The sequence below is a fragment of the Penaeus japonicus genome, unplaced genomic scaffold, assembly GCF_977035675.1.
Source record: "Penaeus japonicus unplaced genomic scaffold, GWHDUDI00000001_assembly GWHDUDI00000004, whole genome shotgun sequence".
Taxonomy (NCBI): domain Eukaryota; kingdom Metazoa; phylum Arthropoda; class Malacostraca; order Decapoda; family Penaeidae; genus Penaeus; species Penaeus japonicus.
This window is the reverse complement of record NW_028234406.1, coordinates 6,139,779-6,147,278: the sequence shown is the minus strand read 5'-3', so window position 1 is coordinate 6,147,278 and position 7,500 is coordinate 6,139,779. Positions and strand designations below refer to the sequence as shown.

Genomic DNA, 7,500 nt, shown 5'->3' with positions numbered 1-7,500 from the left:
GATGGTAAAGATTAAAGACGGGATTGTGTTTCGTCTCTCGCACTCTCTCGACAAGACCTGTTTTGTTGGGATGGTTGTTATTACTGTGGCTGTGTTGCTGGCTGTGTTTATTTGGGTCAAGTTTGTGGTAGAAATGAGATGTGTTACTAGCGTAGCCTTGTTTAATGTACTGCTCGTCGAGGCAGTGCTTGTGGGATTCACGCATATTAGGTCTTTTTAAGAAGGGAATTTCACATCGTTAGTCCTTATTTACCTCCTCATGTTTTGGCAATATTTGATAGATGTTCCTTTTTATTTCCTTGCATTCTCCATTTGCAAATTGCGAGGGAGATATAATACGAAAAGTAAGTAGGACTTTTCTTTTGGCAAGATAATGTAGCGCGTGAATCAGCTGGCGTGACTGAACAGCTGGGCGAGATACACACACACACGCGCGCGTTTATCTGCCGGACAAGAAACTGGCGTCGTGTATGATTTTGTGCACACGCTCGCTCAAGGGGGGTGAGGGGGAGGCAGGGAGAGGGCAGTGTTTGCTTGTTTGTGTTTTGTTTGTTTCCTTTCTTTGCTTTTGTTGAGTTTTCTTTTGTTGCTTACTGATAAGGCTTATTTTATTAGGTTCGATTTGTTATCTGTGGATTCTTCTCTTGATAATAATTTTATTTATTTTCCTTTTTTTCATATATTTGTTCTCTTCTCTTTTCTCCTGCCGTATTATTTCCATATTTTATTTCCTGATTATATTTTTTCTTGGATCTTCGTTTGTGAACCCGAGTTTGCAAGTTGAGACGAAATATGGGGAGGTTTACTCTAAAGTTGCAGGGGTGTGCAAGACTTTAGCGATCATGGCTAAGTAATGAGGAGGCGGGGAAGGGGGGGGGGGAGAATTATAGGCGGGATGAGGAGGAGGAGGAGGGAGAAGATTTAGAATATGGGGTAAAAGAGTTAAAGGATGAAAAAAAAGAAGAGTGGAGGAGAAGAGGAGGAGGAGGAGGAGGAGGAGGAGGAGGAGGAGGAGGAGGAGGAGGAGGAGGAGGAGGAGGAGGAGGAGGAGGAGGAGGAGAAGAAGGAGGAAGAGGAAGAGGAAGAGGAAGAGGAAGAGGAAGACTGCATGAGAAGAAGAAGCGGAAGAGTGGAGAAGAAGAAGAGGAATAGTGGAGGAGGAGAAGAAAAAAGGGAAATGTAGGAAAGGGGGGGGGGGTAAAAGGAGGGCAAATGGAAGAGCGGGGGAGCTGGAGCTGGAAATTACCGAAAGGTTCGCATTTTTGCGTTGGACGGCCCGACGGTCGGTACTGGTGCGTAGTTCCCCCCCGGGCTCCGTGGCTCCGGTTCTTGGCCCCGTGATTGACGCTCTTACTGACAGCTTCTCTTCCTTTTCCTCTGTCTCGTCTTTCTTCTTCGGCCCCTCTTCTCCTTCCCCTTTTCCTCATTTTGCATTCCCTCTCCTCTTCTTCCTTTTTTTGCTTCTTTTTTTTGTACCCCTTCCCCTCTCTTCATTTTTTGCTCTTTATGTACCCACCTCCTACCCCATCAACCTCCTTTGTTTCCCCTTTCTGCACCCCCTCTCTCCCCCCTCTTTCCTTTTTTTGCAGCCCTTTTATCTTCCTCGTCCTCCTCCCTCCCTCCTCTTTATTTTCCTCTTTCTTTATCCCTTTTATCCTCCCTCCCCCTTCTCATTTTCCTCTTTCTCTACTCTCCCCCTCCACCCCCTCCTCCTCCTCGTTTTCCTCTCTCTCTCTCTCTCTCTCTCTCTCTCTCTCTCTCTCTCTCTCTCTCTCTCTCTCTCTCTCTCTCTCTCTCTCTCTCTCTCTCTCTCTCTCTCTCTCTCTCTCTCTCTCTCCCTCTCCCTTTCTCTCTCTCCCTCTTTCCCTCCCTCTCCCTCTCCCTTTCTCTCCCTTTCTCTCTCCCCTGCCCTACCATATTTTCTTAAGTTCTAGTGTACTCCCTACATTTTTTCTTCTTCTTTTTCCTCTCTCCAAATCCTTACGACCATCTTTCTTTCCTCTCCACAACACCCTAAACTCCTCCCTCTATCCATAGTCACACCCCCCTTTACCTATGCCATACCCACTCACCTTCTGCTCCATCCCACACCCTTCCCACTCTGACACAAACTTCCACATCCTCCCCTCTTCCCCCCTTCTCCTTCTCCTCCCACACCCTTCCCACTGACACAAACTTCCACAACCTCCCCTCTTCCCCCCTTCTCCCTCTCCTCCCACACCCTTCCCACTCTGACACAAACTTCCACAACCTCCCCTCTTCCCCCCTTCTCCCTCTCCTCCCACACACTTCCCACTCTGACACAAACTTCCACAACCTTTCCTCCCCTACCTTTCCTCTCCCCCCCCCCCCCTCTGCCTCCACCACCCTTCCCACTCTCCGCCCTTCCCCCTCTGCCTCCACTCAACCCTCTCCTCCCACACCCTTCCCACTCTGACACAAACTTCCACAACCTTTCCTCTTCCCCCCTTCCCCCTCTGCCTCCACTCAACTCTCTCCTCCCACACCCTTCCCACTCTGACACAAGCTTCCACAACCTTCCCCCCTCCCTTCTCCCTCTCTCCCCACTCAACCCTTTCCTCCCACACCCTTCCCACTCTGACACGAACTTCTATTACCTCACCCCCTCACCCCCCCTTCCCTCCCTCCCTCTCAATCCCTCTCTCTCTCATCTCCGCCGTTTCTTCGAATTGACAGTCGAATGCCTATGACATTACCTCATGCAGCAGGCAGTTCCTCAAGGCGTTCAAATGCGAAGCTTGTATTCCTGCTATCCTGAAGCATTTTTTTTTCTCTTTATGTTCCCGGTTTGGTTAGAGAGGGAGGGAGGGAGGAAGGGAGAGAGTGGGAAGGGAGGGAGGGAGAGAAGGAGGGGGAGTGAGATAGAGGGAGGGGGAGAGAGAGGGAGGGGGAGAGAGAGAGAGAGGGAGGAGAGAGAGAGAGAGAGAGAGAGAGAGAGAGAGAGAGAGAGAGAGAGAGAGAGAGAGAGAGAGAGAGAGAGAGAGAGAGAGAGAGAGAGAGAGAGGGGGGGGGGGGGGGGGAGGGGGAGAGGGAGGGAGAGGGAGAGAGAGAGAGGGGGAGGGAGGGAGGGAGAGAGAGAGAGCGAGAGCGAGTGAAAGAGGAGAGAGAGAGAGAGAAAGATTGAGAATACGAGAAAGCCAGAGACAGAATATAAATAAGAGAGAAATGTCATTGTTACCAGGACGGGCCGAGAGTGTGTGACGAATCCAAGCCACACGTCTTCTCCACCGAGTCACTAGGCAAACGAGGCGATGACGCAATCTCTGCGCCCACAGCAGCACCTTTCCCTCATTACCAATACGCCCACAAAGAACCTCAAACAACCCACAAACCAAAGTCACAAACTACCTACCTGCTCTCTCCCTCTTCCTCTCCCTCTATCTCCACTCATCCATCCCCTCCTCTCCCAACCCCTCACATCACTTCCCCTCACTTCCCCTCCCCTCTCCCCCTCCCCCTCCTCTATATACATATTCTTCCTGGCACCTAGGTACACACTGTATTTATAGGTTGATCAAGCCATCGGTAGCTTATTAGTTTTGACTCTTCCCGCCCAAATGTTGTCCTTTCACGCCCTAATATTTGGCCATGCGTGTGACCAGACTCCCAATAAGTGACCTCATCTCACGCGGCGAAGCTTCAAGGATGAGACGTCTTGTTCACGTCATCGTCATCTTTCTCTACCTCCTTCTTATTATCGCTGTTGTTTATTATTATTATCATTATTACTATAATTGTTGTGGTTGCTATTGTTATTATTATTGTTGTTGTTATTATCATCATCCTCTTCCTGCTCTTACTCCTCCTATTCCTTGTTCATCCTCCTCCATCCTCTTCCTCCCTCATTCTCCTCCACCTCCTATTCTCTTCATACTCTTCCAATTCTTCCTCCTCTTCCTCCTCCTCTATTCCGTGATTTGCGTTGGCGTTTCGTTCTTGGCCCCAATTGGCGGAAGGTGATTCTGTGAGTGACAGGAACCCATGACTGGCAAGCCCACCATTTCCCCTTAATTCCCCTGCGCCCCCCCCCACCCCTCCCCCGATTTCCACTCCCCCCCCCTCCTTGTAGGCCTAAATCACACACCAGGGTTATGATCAACGCCAGAGCCGCACGGGAGGAAATGGTTGTGTGCTAGTTTCATGGGTGGTCTGATGGTGAGTGGCTTGGGCTTGTATTGTTTTTGTTGTTTTTATTTTTTATTTTCTTTTGCGTTGTGATGGTGATTTTGGTGGTGATTGTGATGATGTTATGACAGGGGCCGAAACTGTGTAGGAACGTGAGGGCGGCCTTCTGGGGAAAATTTCTCGATTATATATAGGCCGTAAGAATTTGAAGGAAGAGGATGTATGAAAAAAAATTATCAGAGGAATCAAACTATTAACGGTTTAGCCAGGTTTTCTTATAGAGATGAAAAGTAAATGTGTGTGTATATATTTAAGCAATCAATTGGATTGCAAACCCCACAGTAAGACAAAAATATGTCTCATTTTTTTTCCGTTCCCGGGAAGAAAAAATATATATATTTCGAGCCCCGGTGTTGATTAGGATTATGATACCGACGATAACGCCATTGTTATCTGCAATATGGCTATAATAACCATTGTCGCCATTACACAACCTTTTTTCATATCCCATTCTTCGTCATTGAAATCCTCCTTCTACTCCCTTTCCTCTTCCTCTCCCTCTCCCCTCCAGTCCCTGTTATTCTCCCCCCCCCCCCCACCTTCCCTTTTTTGAGCTTCTTACTTTTCGTTCAGTTATCCTCTTGCATTGTGCCTCTTCTTTTGTCAGGGCCTCGTGAAAGCTCACCAATAAGTAGATGACTCTTCGATTTTACCGTCTCCCTCTTCTTCATATTCCCCCTCCCCCCACCCCCCTTCTCTCTCTATCTTTCTTGTTTACGTTAAGCATTTTTGCATATTGCTTTCGTTTGTTTGTTTGTTTTCTTGTCGTTTATGGTTATTGTTGTAGGCGGTGTTGTAGGCCTATTCGGTTGATGGTGTCTTTTTGTTTGTGTTTATCTTGTCTATTATTTCTCATTTCGCATGCCTAGTTATCCTTGCCTTCTTTCACATCTTCCTCTTCCACCTCATCCCTAGACGTCGCCACCTACATCCACCAACTACATACACCTCCAACTCCACCTCCACCTCCAACTTCAACTCCACCACCGCATATTCTCTGGCTTCGTTCTCGCTCCTCTCACTCTGAGCTATGTGAATTTCCAACCCTTACACTGAGAAGTCTATGTAGGAAGGGAAGAGGGGCCAAACAGAGTATTTTATTAATTTTATTTGTTTTCTTACAGGTACGTTGGTGCGCGGTGAGCTAAACAACCCGAGTGTCTTCTGCGAACGTGATGATGGCGTGAGTATACTATTTGTGTGACAGACATAGAGGGGAGGGAGGTGAGAGTCGGTGCAGAGGGGAAGTGAGGGGATTGGAGAGGGAAAGCCGAGGGGTGACTCAGACAGCAGCAGGAGCAGCGGCGGCAGCAGCCCAGCCCTCATATTGATCATGATTTCCCCATCGTCGTTAGCTCAGATTTGAATGTTGTCCCTGGATTCTGCCATTCCCTTGTCCTGCTGCGAGCCTGTGTCCGTTTCCGTGGCCAAGGCTGGAGGAAGGAGGCTTTGTTCGGATTGGTTTTGTTGCCCCTCCCCCCTTCTTTTTTCTTTATTTCTCTCGTTTTGTCATTCTCATTTTGTGTTTTTGTCTTCTCATATATATATATTTTTTTTTTGTCTTCTTGTATGACATGCAAAGGAGCTATCTTTCTCCCCATCTCTAATTTCTTCTCCCTCTGTTTTTTCTTTTAATCTCTTTTTTTTATTTTCTTTCTTTCTATTTCTTTTATCACGCAAAGGAGTTGTCGTGCTTGGTTGCGGGCAATGGACGACAGAAAGGTTTGATTGATAGGAGGGTGAATTCTGGTTTACGTCGGTGTGTTGTCCGTCCGGGTGTGCGCGCCTCTCCTCGTTCGCCGTGCAGCCGTTTCGATCGTTTTACGAGCTGTAAAATGAATCCGTTGTATAGCTTAGGATGGGAATGATGCTTTTTACAGTGAGGGGTTTTTGTGTATATGGTTGTCTCTGTTGTGTTCCGTTGGGTTTTGTTTATTTTTCGTTTTTCGTTCCCACTTTTTATTTCTGACGTACCCTTTCTTTTCTTTTCTTTTTTCTTTTTTGTCTTTTTCATGTTCCTCTTCTTCGAATTTCTCCTCTCTTGATATGCATTTTCCCCTTTCTTGTCTTTTGTCTTTTTCATTTCCGTTTTCCTCTGAATGCCTCCTTCATTCTTCCTCATCATCTAAATATGCACCGGCATTCGCAGTCGTCTGTAATTCTTCCTGACACTCAGACGATGCCTCATCTCGCCTGTCTTGTTATCTTGGCGACCTTTTCATTCAGCGCCACCGGTTCAGCGTGTCATTCAGACCCCATTGCTGTTTGCCAGTTGGAATCAGGGTACAAGGCCCTGATTTTGAGACTACGTCTTCTTTATCGTCTTCATCGTCTTCTCTCCCTCTGCCTCTTCTTCCTCTCCTTTTCTTCGTAGATTTCTTTCTCTTTCTTGTTTTCCGTTTTTGCTTTTGCTTGATCATCGTCGTTTCTCTTCATCATCATTATCCTGTCTTCCTCTTCTTCCTGCTTTTCCTCCTTCTACTCCTTTTCCTCCTCCTCCTCCTCCTCCTATCCTATCCTTCTTGTCTTCCAATGTCTTCTCAATATCCGCATTCCCATGTGTTCGTTTTCCTCCCCCGCCTCCTCCCGGGCCCATGCCACGCCCTCGTCGTGTTCATGTCTCTCGGCTTCCTCTCCTTGCCCTGCGTGCCCTTCTCCGTGCCCTTCCCATCGCGCCCTACCCTCCCTCGGTGCCGGCGACGCGTAACCTTTCCCTCCCGTGAGTGACAGCCGAGCGACGCCTCGGATATGCGCTCGCGTGTTCGTGTCATCTTCGCCTGCCGAGTCACCTTGCGTCACACCTCGTTACGCGCCTCTCGAGCGGCCCTCCGGTTCCGTCACTCGGCGCCGCTCCTTGTTCCTGGCCATGGCTGTCATGCTTCCTAACTGTCCCTCTTAGCCACCTCCTCCCTCCGCTCCCATCCACCCTACTTCCTTACCTCGTCCTCTTCTTCATTCCCGCTTCCCCTCCTCGCTCCCCACTTTCTTACCTTTCTCATCCTGACATCCTTCTCGTCCTTCCCCTCTCCCTCCTCCCACTCCTCCTCCTCCTTCCTCTCTTCCTCCTATTCCTCCCCCTCCCCCTCCCCCTCTCCCTCTTCCACCTCCCCCTCCCCCTCCCTCACCTCCCCTCCCCCTCCCTCTCCCTCTCTTCTTCCTCCTCACCTCCTCCCTCTCCCTCTCTTCTTCCTCCTCACCTCCTCCCCTCCTCCTCACCTCCCCTCCTGCTTCCCCCTCCCCTTCCCCTTCCCTCTCCCCTTCTGCTTCTCTTCCTCTTCCTCTCCTCCCAGCAGC

The 7,500-nt window shown here is 49.0% G+C and overlaps 1 protein-coding gene across 13 annotated transcripts in view; it reads left to right on the top strand.

Moving 5' to 3' along the window:
* Mical (Molecule interacting with CasL) overlaps positions 1-7,500 on the top strand; it is a 188,814-nt gene that overhangs the window by 112,798 nt on the left and 68,516 nt on the right. Inside the window, exon 1 of one of the 13 annotated variants that reach the window (XR_015190971.1) lies at positions 5,329-5,389. The exons of 11 other annotated variants lie outside the window; for them this stretch is intronic. The gene's annotated coding sequence lies outside the window, so the exon portion shown is untranslated. Of the gene's footprint in view, positions 1-5,328; positions 5,390-7,500 lie in introns of those variants that run through there. One more of the 13 variants, XR_015190965.1, reaches the window with a different exon arrangement.